Genomic DNA, 15,448 nt, shown 5'->3' with positions numbered 1-15,448 from the left:
AGTGATTTTTTGTTGTGTCAAGAATTCCTTTGACTCATTCAGTTCTAAATTGATTTCCGCTAATCGACTCTTGAATGCTGCGATAGAAACTGTGGTTTTCAGTGTGTTCTCCATAAAGGTGATCTGTACAGCCATGGATTCTGCTATCCGCCTGGAGGTGTTGATGATAAGTACCAACCAATCGCGGGTACATTTCCAGGCGATTTGAGCCCAGTCTTTCCTAAAGGCCAAGTCCTGTAGGAAAATCCGCGGCATGTTGGACACAAGTAGTCCATTGGGGGCTATATTGGCTCGCAAGTACTCTGTCATGATAGTCCCATGAAGTACTGTTTTGATCAAATCTCGCTTCAGCGAGGACAACTTATCCCATTCTGCTTTTGTGGGACCCGAAGGTCCGGCACCCTCATTTCCCAGAATGGAAGGGGTCTGTAGAATAGCTGATACGATGTCATCGTCAAAGCTTAGCCCCTGGAAATTATCCATCTTGGGGGAGTCTAGACTAGACTAATATATAATCCCACAGCAAAGCTGCTGTACTGAACACATCAAAAATACAGGGGATATGGAGGATTAAAGGTCCAGTGTATACCCTCCAATGAAAGTTACTAATAATGCAATACACTGTTCCTAGGTAACAAAGGGAGACAGGACGAGTAATCTGGAGTCCTATTTAATAGGAGCAAGAGTTGCCTCACCAACTGGTTGCTTCAGTGAGGGTATCGCCAAATATAGGTTGTAAACAAAGTCAGGATACTCAAATATCAAATCTAAGGATTAGGTTTATGTCCTAGTAGAATAATATTCCCTTGAAAGGCATTTATATAGGCCATAGTGCCTGAAAATATATGAATTGTGTTCATCCAGGGAATCTGGCACCTAGGTCTGTAATTGGGCAGCCAGCATTGCATTCCATTTGTACAAACACATATGTAGCGCTTGGGGGACAAATTAACATGTGTCCCATCCACACAGCCAATAACCTGGGAAAACGTGCCAAGCAAAAAAAAACAAAATGTATTTGCTGCAAATCTTGGGGAAAATTTGATGTGTCTATTAATATTAAACAACATTGGTTCCTGAGGCTAAAAGGTGAAGGCAGCAGAGTACTTGTGTGTGTGAGGATAGACACACTCCGGTGTGCGTCGCTATACAACACAGGCTCTAAGTCCACAATTAAATAAACAATAGCATTGCTGCTCAGTTACACTTCTCATAAAACCCCTCCTCAGTCTATTGGAATAAAGTCACTTTGACTCTGAAAATGCACTCCTGCCTTTGGGCCTGATTATGAACATGACAGATGGGATACTCGGTCAAAAACGTGACGGATATCCGCCCGCCGTATTACAAGTTCCATTATATCCTATCCGCTTGTGACAGAGTACCCATCTGCCAAGGTCGTAATCAGGCCCCTTGTCTTCTCCTCTGCTGGTGTGTAGCAAAAAACCCACATCCTCCTCACCATAGCATTCTGAGAAAACCATTGTTGAAAAATGGCAATTTCCACTCCTTTTATAGTTTGTACCTGATTACCACTTGCTTCCACTTGATGCTAGTTTGCAAATGCCAAAACATGTTGTTGAGACTGCTGACATTTTCCGACATGTTAGTACATTCCGAAATATGGAACGCAAATTTAGATTTGTGAATAAGGGCCAGATGTAGCAAAGGTTTTTACCCATTCTGTGTCTATGGGAAAAAGTAATCGTACATATGTCCCAAAGTTCAGTATTTCTAGTCGCAAAAATAGCGAGTCTGTAAGATTTGGTTTGCATCCCTATTTTGAGATTGGAACTGAAATACATGTTGATAGATTCCAAACTCACCTTTTCCCAGTTGCTATCGTATTTGCGACAGATTTCTAATTTGGAAACTCTTCATACGTCTGGCCCTAGAAGACGAGACACACCATGCTCTCAGCGAGTTGAGTGTGTACATCTGGCTTGACCTGCCATTTAGAACAAAGTGAGATATAATGTATTTGTTGTGACTGGAGTGACATTGAGAATACTGGTGGAAGACTCTCCTGACATGGGACACATTTCCTTAAATCGGCAAGACGTTCTTGGCATAGTACCACCAATTCAGAGTCAGACAACCGATCGCAGGGAACCAACAGATTGGAATCCAGAGGTCATCTTTGCTCAGAAAATATTATTTGCAGTTCAAGTAACCAGAGTTCGGATTCTGTAATGCTGAAATTGCCTTTCATCTTTCTTAGGTTGATAAATGTAGTACTATTAAATTGGGTAAAATCACCACCTGTCCTTTGCAACATGTAGAAACATGAATTACATTACTATGTTAGAACAAGCTGTCATAAATACTAACCACAATACTTGAATTTAAAGTAATAAAAAGTTATGAGTGCAGCTCATTTTAACTGCAATTACTTTTTTCAATTTTTTTTTACGGAATTGTCTCCTTACTGCATTCCTAGTGTATGCAAATAATTTGTACAAAGTGCGCATGATGTGCAGTATGAAACCTGTAAGCATACATACCAACATTTTAAAAGAGAAAAGAGGGATATTTCTTGAAAAAAAATCTGGCGAATGGAATTTCTCCATTAACTTCTATTGGGGCCTGAATCAGGTTACTGTTATGTATGGGATATGCAGGTCTGCTCGTACAGAATCGCATATTAGAGGAATTGGGTTTTTACATGCAGGAATCGGGAGGCAGGAGACTAGCCTTGAAATCGGTAGACTCCTGCCGGAATCGGGAGGTTTGGCATAAGGAAAGCCTCTTCCTAAACTGGGAGCCCATGACATCCTGGGCTGACCCAAACTGGAAATCAAACCGGTCTCACATTGAAGGATATCATGGCTTGAAAGGGCCACCGGGGGTTTCATGGATGCCCACTTTCTTCGAGACAGAATCCTGTGGCCCTGCAGGAAAACAACCGAGTGGCAGATTGGCATGTCCAGCGACAATAACCACACAGGCTTACTTCTAGATGTCTACATCTGCTACTGTGTTGTGCTGCTAAAGAGCTAGAATGGAACTACTCTTATGCCTCCATAATCACAGTCAGCTATGGAGCCTGGCTATTTATCAGCCGCGCAGCATAATGGCTGCTATTTAACCATGTGATCATGTCCTTAAAGGCATAGGCCCTCATTATGATTTCGGTGGTCAAAACAGTTGACCGCCGAAGTTACGCCCGCCACGAGACCGCCAGTGATGAAGGTCTTTGGACCTCTATATTATGACTCCTGGTAGCTCGCCGCCATAAATTGGGTGGAGAGCCACCAGCAGCCAGACTGCCGGTCGGCAGTCTAGCGGAGGTTGCTCCGCCGGCACAGCCACTTCATCACAACACCGCCTGTGATTACAACTTTGTAATTGGTGTGATGGTGTTGTGGTGATGGGGTGGTGCCGGCGGAGCAGGCCCCATGGACCCCATGGACCCTGTTCCCTCCCGGACGACCACCAGGTAAGGTGATCAACCGACAGGGGAAGGGGGGTGTTGAGTATTGTGTGCATGAATGGGTGTGTGTGTGAATAGAGGGGGGTGGGAGGGTGTTGTGTGTGTGCAAGTGTGTGCTTGTGTAAATGCGTTTATGCAGGGGTGGGGGAGTGTTGTGGTCATGTGTGCATGTGTGTGTGTGTGAATGAGTGAACGTGTATGTGTGTGTGCATGTATGTATGTGTGGATGTGTGAGTGTATGTCTGTATGTGTGGTGTGTGCGTGCGTGGATTGGATGGGGGGCCAGTACGTGGATCGGTGGGGCAGGGGGGGTCAGTACAGGGATTGAGGCGGGGGTCAGTACAGGGATCGGGGGGCAACGCTGCTTGCGGGGGTAGGAGGCTCTTGATGGGGTCAGGTGTGGGGGGGCTCCTACGGGGAGGGGGGTTGGGGAGTTCTGCAGTGGCTTTAGAAATTAGTATTAGGAATTTTGTGGCAGGGCTGCTGCCACGGACTCCCTAGCAGTAAGGATACTCATTATACTACGGGTGGTGTTAGGTGGACTGCCGGGCCGAAGGTGGCCAATCTTCGGCCAGGCAGCCCCACCCCCCTGGCGGTATGGGGGGTGAACTGGCTGCGATGCAGCCAGTTCACTTCAGTGGTCATAATTTGGCGGTCCTGCACACCACGCTGTCGGCGGTCAGGCCGCCACTGCCAGCGTGGCGGGGTAGGACCGCCAGGGTCATAATGACCCCCATAGTCTATTTCAATGTTGTGATGAAGTTCTGCATGTACTTGGAAATCTCTACAGAAAGCTGTTTGGCATGCAATAGTTTGGCCTGCGCCATAGAAATTTCACATACAACAGTTTACCACACACCCTGAAAGCTCTGCGTAGAGCAGTAAAACTAACATAGATGAAGTTCTGCATGAAGCTATTTATCAGCCACCACAAAGGTTCTGCACACAGCAGTTTGGCATACACTGTAACAGTTCTACATATAACATTTTACTCCAGGTATCTCCAACCAGTGGCTTGTGAGCATATGGTAGCTCTCCAGCTTCCTGTAAGTAGCTCTCCTGTGTCCAGCCCAGCCTACTAAATTAGAAGCTTTTGCATGGTTGAATCAATATACATACACCAAAATTGAGAGTGTATATTCAAGATGAAAAATTGTTTTTTTGTAGAGCTCATAAACTGATACTCGGATAAAAATAATCAAATTTCCAAAATATATTTAAAGCTTATATTCGAGTGATTAAAACATGTGGTTCTGGGCAGACTTTTTACACATATTAATTCCTTGGTAACGCAGCTATGGCTGTTATGTTTTACCCTTTTAAAAGCATTGCGTATTAACAAAGACTTTTCAATATTACTCCAAATAACCATGTGTGATACACTGAGGTGATCAATGCTAGTATTCTTGCATAAGGTGGCCACTAATGTAATTTTGTCTCATGCGGTCACTATTAAAATACTAAAAATATTAGCAGCTCTCGATACGTTTCATTGACCATAAGTAGCTCTCATTACAGAAAATGTTGGAGATATCTGCTTTAGTCTGTGCTACAGAATGTCTGCATACAAAAATTACATTAACAATAGCCATAAATGTCCTACATACAACACTATGGCTTGCATGTCAGGAGTTCTGCATACACCAATTTAGCAGCGCCATAATATTTTACATAATACAATTTTGCATGTACCTTACAAAGTCTAAAAAAAGACTAGCTTACAATGCTCCATATGAGTTCTACATATAACAGTGTGGCATGCACCATGAAAGTTCTACAGACAACAGTGTAGCACGCATCATGAACAACTCCCATACAGCAGTTTACCATGTTTTAGGAAAGCTCTGCATACAACAGTTTGGCATGTTCCATAAACATTCTACATGCAGTAGTTTTGCATGTATCTTAAAAGTTCTAAATACAGCAGCAAGCATAAACATGTTTTGCATTCAACAGTTTACCATGCATTAGGAAAGCTCTGCATACAACAGTTTGGCATGTACCATAAACACTCTACGGGGGATATTTATACTTTCTTTGCGCTGCATTAGCGTAATTTTTTTACGCAAATTCATTGCAAGCTTAACCCCATATTTATATTTTGATGCTAGAAACCATCAAAATATTGGAATTAAAGTCATTTTTTGGATTCATGAAACCACTTTACGTCAATGAGATGCAAGGTAGGCGTTCCCGTCCAAAAAATGACTCAAAGCCCCTAGCGCCTTATTTATCCTCCTGTGCAAAAAAGGTGCATGGGTGATGCGGGCCTACATAATGACGCTAAGCTTGCTGGGCCCCTAGGCTAGTGTAGTGTGTAGAGGGTCGCTGGGAGTGTAAGAAAGCACTAAGGGTGTCCAAGATACCCCAACCCAAGACCCTGGAAAGTAGGTGTAAAGTACTACTATTTCCCCAGAATCACACTAAACTCTTGATAGAGGATTTTGCAAAAACCACAACAGACTGCAAAGCACTGAAGACGGATTCCTGGACCTGATGACCTGCAAAAGAAGGGGACCAAGTCCAAGGGTCGTGAAAGTGTCCGGGGGGGTCAGGAGCCCACTAAACCCCGGATGAAGGTGCAAAAGGGCTGCCTTTGGATGGAAGAAGCTGAAGATTCTGCAACAATGAAAGGTGGTAGGAATATCTCCTTCATACAGAAGATGTCCCACGGAGTGCTGGAGGATGCACAGTTGTTTCTTTGGCAAAAGACCACATACAAGCCTTGCTAGCTGCATGAGTTGTGGTTGAAGAGAAAGGGTGCTGCCCGGGCCCAGGAAGGACCAGGATGTCGCCACTTGGCAGAGGAGACAGAGGGGGCCCTCAGCAACAAGGAGAGCCCATGCGCAACAAGGTAGCATCCGCAGAAGTCCTTGAACATGGGTTCAAGAAAACTGAACACGGCTGTCGTCTCAACACTACAAAAGAGGGTCCCACGAAGCCGGAGGTCAACTCAGGGAGTTGAGCAATGCAGGACAGAGTGCTGGAGACCTGGACTTGGCTGTGCACGAAGGATTCCTAGGAAATGTGCACAGAAGCCCTAGCATCTGCAGTTCACGCGGTGCACAGCATTACTGTCTGGAGAGGGGAGGCAAGGACTTACCTTCTCCAAAATTGGACAGTTGGACCACTGGACAGTTTGGATCACTTGAGTCCACCACCTGTGTTCCAGGGGACACGCTCGTCAGGATGAGAGTGGTCCCAGAGTACTGGTGATGCTGAAGTTTGGTGCCTGCTGAAGCAGGGGGAAGATTCTGTCAACCCACAGGAGATTTCTTCGTGGCTTCCAGTGCAGGATGAAGGCAGGCAGACCCCAAAGCATGCACCACTAGAAAACAGTTGAGAAATCCAGCAGGATTAGGCGCTACAATGTCGCTTGTAGTCTTCTTGCTACTTTGTTGCAGTTTTGCAGGCGTCCTGGAGCAGTCAGCGGTCGATCCTTGGCAGAAGTCGAAGAGAGAGGTGCAGAGGAACTCTGGTGAATTGTTGCAAGTCATTATCTGAGGAAATGCCCACTGGAGAGACCCTAAATAGCCCTCAGAGGAGGATTGGCCACCTAGTCATGTAAGCTCCTATAAGGAGGGGTCTCTAACGTCACCTGCTGGCACTTGTCACTCAGAGGCCTTCAGAGTGCCCTCATACCTCTGGATCCAAGATGGCAGAGGTCTGGGACACACTGGAGGAGCGCTGGGCACCACCCCTGGGGTGGTGATGGACAGGGGAGTGGTCACTCCCCTTTCGTTTGTCAAGTTTCGCGCCAGAGCAGGGACTGGGGGTTACCTGAACCGGTGTAGACTGGCTTTTGCAAGGAATGCACCATCTGTGCCCTTCAAAGCATTTCCAGAGGCTTGGAGAGGCTACCCCTCCCCAGCCACTAACACCTATTTCCAAAGGGAGAGGGTGTAACACCCTCTCTCAAAGGAAATTCTTTGTTCTGCCTTCCTGGGACTGGGCTGCCCAGACCCCAGGAGGGCAGAACCCTGTCTGTGGGGTGGCAGCAGCAGTAGCTGCAGAGAAAACCCCAGAGAGCTGGTTTGGCAGTACCCGGGGTCCATAGTGGAGCCTCGGGATGCATGGGATTGGCACCCCAATACCAGATTTGCCATGGGGGGACAATTCCATGATCTTAGACATGTTACATTGCCATATTCGGAGTTATCATTGTGAAGCTACATATAGATATTGACCTAAATGTAATGCACGCGTGTAATGGTGTCTCCGCACTCACAAAGTCTGGGGAAATCACCCTGAACTATGTGGGGCACCTTTGCTAGTGCAAGGGTGCCCGCACACCTAGTGACTTTGCACCTAACCTTCAGCAAGTGAAGGTTAGACATATAGGTGACTTATAAGTTACTTGATTCCAGTGAAAATGGCTGTGAAATAACGTGTGCATTATTTCACTCAGGCTGCAGTGGCAGTCCTGTGTAAAGGTTTGTCTGAGCTCCCTATGGGTGGCAAAAGAAATGCTGCAGCCCATAGGGATCTCCTGGAACCCCATTACCCTGGGTACCTAGGTACCATATACTAGGGAATTATAAGGGTGTTCCAGTGTGACAATTTACATTGGTAAAAGTGGTCACTAGCCTATAGTGACAAATTTAAAGGCAGAGAGAGCATAAGCACTGAGGTTCTGATTAGCAGAGCCTCAGTGAAACAGTTAGGCACTACACAGGCATACTCATTTAGGCCACAAACTATGAGCACTGGGGTCCTGGCTAGCATGATCCCAGTGAGACGGGCAAAACACACTGACAAATAGGGTTTTCACTATGAGCAGTGGGGTCCTGGCTAGCAGAATCCCAGTGAGACAGTAAAAACACACTGACATATACTCACAAACAGGCCAATAGTGGGGGTAACAATGCTAGAAAAAGGGTACCTTCCCACACATGGTCAAACACCATGGAAAGAGCCCAAAGTTTCCCACCCCAAGCCTCAAAAACACCCAGACCCACACCAGAGAGACACCAGAAGATGGGGGGACCCCATCCCAGGTAAGTAGGGTAAGTAGAGGTAAGTATTTAAAAAAAATTAAAGTGCCATTGAGGGCCCTGAAATGTGCATCCCTACATGGCACTGGGTGCAATGGCCATGCCCCTTATCCCCTGTGCTGGTCATTGGGGTGGTAGGCATGACTCCTGTCTTTTATAAGAGAGGAGTCACGTGGTATGGATGGCTTTGTCAGTAAATGACGCTGGGCTGGTCAAATAAATATTTTTCCCTCTAACCTGGCTAGCGTAATTTTTTGGTGCAAAACCCCCTTCCCCCATACCGCCACCCCCACCCGGCTAACGTCATTTACCCAGATGCTAGCCAGCTCTTTGCGCTGGCTTGCGAAATTCCATCAATTTGGCACCCGGCTGGCGCTCTGGAATGATGGAGGCCAGCGCTATACATTTAGATGCAAAACTGCGTTTGTGCAGTTTTGCATCAAAAAGTATAAATATGGGCCTCTATATACCATAGTTTTGCATGTGTCTTAAAAGTTCTCAATACACCAGCATACATCAAATATTTCTGCATTCAACAATTTAGCATAAACCAAGAATGTCCTGCATACAACGGCTTAACATGCACCATAAAGGGTCTGCATAAAACCATTTGGCATATATTGACAAGTCTTCATCAAGAGGTTAGTCTACACCATAAAAGTTCTGCATATAACAGTTTGACATTCAACACTGACCATGCTAACCTGCTGCATGAACGTTTTACATGCAGCAGGGTAGCATGCACTATAATTGTTGTGAATACAACTGTTTAGCATGCACCATCACTGTCCTACATACAGTAGTTTAGCATGCATTATTAATGAATACATCAGTTTAGAATGTATTGTAAAAGTCCAGCATAGAACAGTTTGGCTTGCACCATAAATGTTTAACATACCCTTGTGTGGCCGAGTTGTGCTAAGACCCCAGTGTAGGAGGCTGGACTGGCTTGTAGTGAGTACCAAGGGGTACTTGCACCTTGCACCAGGCCCAGTTATCCCTTATTAGTGTTTAGGGTGTCTAGCAGCATAGGCTGATAGATAATGGTAGCTTAGCAGAGCAGCTTAGGCTGAACTAGGAGACGAGTGAAGCTCCTACAGTACCACTAGTGTCACTTGCACAATATCATAAGAAAACACAATACACAGATATACTAAAAATAAATGTACTTTATTTTTATGACAATATGCCAAAGTATCTCAGTGAGTACCCTCAGTATGAGGATAGCAGTTATACACAAGTTATATGTACACAATACCAAAAATATGCAGTATAGTCTTAGAAAACAGTGCAAACAATGTATAGTTACAATAGGATGCAATGGGGACACATAGGGATAGGGGCAACACAAACCATATACTCCAAAAGTGGAATGTGAACCACGAATGGACCCCACACCTAGGTGACCTTGTAGAGGGTCGCTGGGACTATTAGAAAATAGTAAGGGTTAGAAAAATAGCCCTCCCCAAGACCCTGAAAAGTGAGTGCAAAGTGCACTGAAGTTCCCCAAAGGACAAAGAAGTCGTGATAGGGGAATAAGGCAGGAAAGACACAAACCAGCAATGCAACAATGATGGATTTCCAAACGAGGGTACCTGTGGAACAAGGGGACTAAGTCCAAAAGTCACAAGCAAGTCGGAGATGGGCAGATGCCCAAGAAATGCCAACGGTGGATGCAAAGAAGCTGCTACTGGACAGTAGAAACTTAGGATTCTGCAGGAACGACAAGGGCTAGAAACTTCCCCTTTGGAGGATGGATCCCCCACGCCGTGGAGAGTCGTGCAGAAGTGTTTTTCCGTGGAAATACAGCCAACAAGCCTTGCTAGCTGCAAATTGTGCAAAAAGGGGTTTTGGACGCTGCTGTGGCCCAGGAGGGACCAGGATGTCGCCAATTGCGTCTGGGGACAGAGGGGACGTCGTGCAAGACAAGGAGCCCTCTCAGCAGCAGGTAGCACCCGCAGAAGTGCCAGAAACAGGCACTACGAGGATGCGTGAAACGGTGCTCGCCAAAGTTGCACAAAGGAGTCCCACGTCGCCGGAGACCAACTTAGAAAGTTGTGCAATGCAGGTTAGAGTGCCGTGGACCCAGGCTTGGCTGTGCACAAAGGATTTCTGCCGGAAGTGCACAGGGGCCGGAGTAGCTGCAAAAGTCGCGGTTCCCAGCAATGCAGTCTGGCGTGGGGAGGCAAGGACTTACCTCCACCAAACTTGGACTGAAGAGTCACTGGACTGTGGGAGTCACTTGGACACAGTTGCTGGATTCAAGGGACCTCGCTCGTCGTGCTGAGAGGAGACCCAGGGGACTGGTGATGCAGTTCTTTGGTGCCTGCGGTAGCAGGGGGAAGATTCTGTCGACCCACGGGAGATTTCTTCAGAGCTTCTAGTGCAGAGAGGAGGCAGACTACCCCCACAGCATGCACCACCAGGAAAACAGTCGAGAAGGCGGCAGGATCAGCGTTACAGAGTTGCAGTAGTCGTCTTTGCTACTTTGTTGCAGTTTTGCAGGCTTCCAGCGCGGTCAGCAGTCGATTCCTTGGCAGAAGGTGAAGAGAGAGATGCAGAGGAACTCTGATGAGCTCTTGCATTCGTTATCTAAAGTTTCCCCAGAGACAGAGACCCTAAATAGCCAGAAAAGAGGGTTTGGCTATCTAGGAGAGAGGATAGGCTAGCAACACCTGAAGGAGCCTATCAGAAGGAGTCTCTGACGTCACCTGGTGGCACTGGCCACTCAGAGCAGTCCAGTGTGCCAGCAGCACCTCTGTTTCCAAGATGGCAGAGGTCTGGAGCACACTGGAGGAGCTCTGGACACCTCCCACGGGAGGTGCAGGTCAGGGGAGTGGTCACTCCCCTTTCCTTTGTCCAGTTTTGCGCCAGAGCAGGGCTAAGGGGTCCCCTGAACCGGTGTAGACTGGCTTATGCAGAAATGGGCACCATCTGTGCCCATGAAAGCATTTCCAGAGGCTGGGGGAGGCTACTCCTCCCCTGCCTTAACACCTTTTTCCAAAGGGAGAGGGTGTAACACCCTCTCTCTGAGGAAGTATTTTGTTCTGCCTTCCTGGGCCAAGCCTGGCTGGACCCCAGGAGGGCAGAAACCTGTCTGAGGGGTTGGCAGCAGCTGCAGTGAAACCCCAGGAAAGGCAGTTTGGCAGTACCAGGGTCTGTGCTACAGACCACTGGGATCATGGGATTGTGCCAAACTATGCCAGGATGGCATAGAGGGGGCAATTCCATGATCATAGACATGTTACATGGCCATATTCGGAGTTACCATTGTGAAGCTACATATAGGTAGTGACCTATATGTAGTGCACATGTGTAATGGTGTCCCCGCACTCACAAAGTCCGGGGAATTGGCCCTGAACAATGTGGGGGCACCTTGGCTAGTGCCAGGGTGCCCTCACACTAAGTAACTTTGCACCTAACCTTTACCAGGTAAAGGTTAGACATATAGGTGACTTATAAGTTACTTAAGTGCAGTGTAAAATGGCTGTGAAATAACGTGGACGTTATTTCACTCAGGCTGCAGTGGCAGGCCTGTGTAAGAATTGTCAGAGCTCCCTATGGGTGGCAAAAGAAATGCTGCAGCCCATAGGGATCTCCTGGAACCCCAATACCCTGGGTACCTCAGTACCATATACTAGGGAATTATAAGGGTGTTCCAGTAAGCCAATGTAAATTGGTAAAATTGGTCACTAGCCTGTTAGTGACAATTTGAAAGAAATGAGAGAGCATAACCACTGAGGTTCTGATTAGCAGAGCCTCGGTGAGACAGTTAGTCACTACACAGGTAACACATTCAGGCACACTTATGAGCACTGGGGCCCTGGAGAACAGGGTCCCAGTGACACATACAACTAAAACAACATATATACAGTGAAAAATGGGGGTAACATGCCAGGCAAGATGGTACTTTCCTACACCCAGGTACTGACCAGTGCATTTTGGACATCACCAAAAACAGCTCCCCCAGAGCTGCAATAGGACCAGGAGGAAGTCCCAGTTGAGGGACTTCAGTGACACCCCGACCTCCTGCCAGAGCGCCTGCGAAGTCCAGCAAGACCGCAACAAGAAGACTTACCTCCAACTCAAAAGTGTCCCTTTGTGCACATCATCCAAGACCTCCAAAATTCCCTGCATCTGGCCGCCCTAAGCCTTGCACACAGGATCTGCGGTGTGCCCCGCGTCGCCACGGGGACCCCAAGGCACCACCTTTAAATCTGCAATCCAGCTCCTTTCCCAAGTGACCCCTCCAGATGCCCATGTGCCTGTGTCAAGAAACTTTCCAGCGCTGCTCCCACCGTAACCGAGAGCCGATCGAGACTCTCCAGCTGGGACAAGGTGCCCATCAACTTCTGTGACCATCCTGCAAAAGAAGAAACTGGTAACCCAACTGTACTATTTTTAATGCATTTTTAAAAGTGACTGCCTATTGATTCCTATGGTGCATAATTACGCACAGAAAGACTAACTTTATCAAAACCTTGAAAAGTCATATCTCAAAAAGTACTTAATGTATCTTAAAGATCTTGGTCTTAGAAATTATATAAAAGTCTGAAGTATTTTTATAAATTCTTGTCTTGAGTTATTCATTGAGTGTGTGTGGTGCATTATTGGATTTGTGAGTACAGCAAATACTTAGCACATCTCTTGGGTTAGCCTAACTGATCGACCAGCTATCTTAAAAATTGGAGCATTAGGTGGTCTAATTTTTACCTCTGGAAACCAACGTGTGGTTGATGGACCCCCGCATAATGTGCCTGGTTTTGCACACTAAATAGAGGGACAGCCTCCTACAAGGAGCATGCCTAAGTTTGTTCTGAACCTTGCTTTAATAAAAGTTTCCAGTAAAGGGTACAGGCAACCATTTTTTCATTTGACTCATTTAGCATGTTTCTGGTATATAGAGACCATGTAGTCCACTATTGGAATCAGCTCCATTTTGATTGTTGATTATCATTTTATATCATTCTGGCATCTTGGGGACTGGAACGACTCTTGAATGAGCTCCTTTACCCAACTCCTGTGAGGCAAAAAGGCATAACTAACTTCATCTGGAGATCTTGAATTTACTGAACAAAAGCCCTCTTCTTCTCTGGACATTTTGTCCTTGGAGTCTCCTTAACTCCTGAGTCTAGGGGAAGAAGCACAAACTCTGTCTAGTATCCTTTCCTAATTATTCAGGCAACCCAACAGTCTAGAGAAGGTTCATTTCAAGCCATCTTGAAGAATTGTGGCCTTCCTCCATGTGGCCATTCAGAACCATATCCAGCAAAGTCAGAATCTTTGCGATTTTTCACTTCCTTGTTTCTGAGGATACAATGAAGTATCCACTGGTCTTGTTAAGAAGATTGCTGCTGATGTATAAAACTATGAGGAATTGATTTACCCACAGAAGATGTAGGGGAGGTGTTTTGCTGGTTCTGGGATTGAATGAAGGTGATTGTTTCTTCTCTGTGAATTAATTTTAAATGTAGTCTTCAAGCTCCTAACCAGACAAAAGGTGTACCTCCAACAGGTATATGTAAAGCAGGGGCTTTTTTAGAGAAATCAGTGAGCCAGTCCGATAGATACATACTACATATAGCAGCAAGAGTCTGAGGTAATGCAAGCACCATTTCCAAACCTGAGGCCACCAGCCTCCTACTTCACATATACGGATGTAAGATCTGATCCTCTGTTGATATGAAATGATATGGGTCTAATCCCCTCCCAAGCCCGACAAGAAAGAAGAACTAAGAACTAGGAAGAAACAAATACCAGCAGGGATCTTACTCTTATTTATAAAAACTAGGACATGCACTAATCTCTTCCCAAAGCCGGACAGGGAAGGAGATTTAGGAGGGAAAATTATAATAAAAAGGCTTCAAGCCCAGCAGGGGCATTACAACTACTGCAGAAGTCCTCGACTCAGTATGAAACAGGAAAAAAACACAGGAGGACTCTGGGAATGTAATCAAACAATTAATCAATCAGGATTTGTGGAGCATGGCTAATCACTCATAAGGGTATCTAGGCGCTGAGAATAAGCTGCTATGGGGCTCAGTTGTACAGTCAGGTTTTGAGCCCTTTCTTGAATTCCAGAAGAGAGGGTGAGGTCCATAGATGAAGGGAGAAGTTGTTCCAGGATTTCGCTGCCAGGTAGAGAAGGAGCATCCTACACTGTTGCTTCAGCAGATGTGTGTGTGTGGGGGGGGAGGGATTCCAGGTGTCTAGAGGATTGATGGAAGTTCAGGCAGTGGTTGATGAATGCTGTTCCTTGGTTGTGAAGCGCTTTGTAGGTGTGGATCAGAATTTTAAATTGACATCTCTTCTGAATGGGGATCCAGTGGAGCTTCTTGAGGTGGGTGTGGTGTGGGTCTGTTTAGGCTGGTTGAGGATGAACCTGGCTGCTGCATTCTGTATGGTCTGCAGTCTTTTCAGGAGGTGCATTGTGATTTCTACATGTAGTGTTTTGCTGTAGCCCAGCTGACTGGTGACTGGGGCTTGCATGACAATTTCTCTGGTGTTGACAGGAAGCCATTTGAAGATCTTATGGAGCATGCAAAGAGTTAGGAAGCAGGGGGAGGACACTGCATTGATTTGTTTTTTCATGATGAGTTTGCTGTCTAGGATGATGCCAAGGTTGCAAGTGTGGTCTGTCAGAGTGGGTGCGGGTCCTAGCTTAGAAGGCCACCAAGAGTCATTCCACGGGGACGTGTTGTTCCTCAAGATCAGCGCTTCCATTTAGTCTGTTTTGAGTTTTAGGCAATTTATTTTCATCCAGTTAAAGAGGCTTGTCGTGCACCTGCGGAAGTTGGCCCTCGTGGTGGAGGGGTTTTCTGATAGTGAGAGGATGAGCTACCACCCTTGAAACTCGATCTCCAGGCTTGCTGCTAGCAGCAGATTACCTCCCTGTTAGAAATGGGGTTTTTGGTTGGCAGTCAGGTTACCCCCTGTCCAAGCAAAAGCCCTCACTCTAGTCAGGGTAAGTCACACACAATCCAAGATTATCCTGTGCCCACCCTCTGGTAGCTTGGCACGA

Source organism: Pleurodeles waltl, chromosome 3_2, assembly GCF_031143425.1.
Source record: "Pleurodeles waltl isolate 20211129_DDA chromosome 3_2, aPleWal1.hap1.20221129, whole genome shotgun sequence".
In the NCBI taxonomy this organism is placed as follows: domain Eukaryota; kingdom Metazoa; phylum Chordata; class Amphibia; order Caudata; family Salamandridae; genus Pleurodeles; species Pleurodeles waltl.
This window is presented reverse-complemented; position numbering follows the sequence as displayed.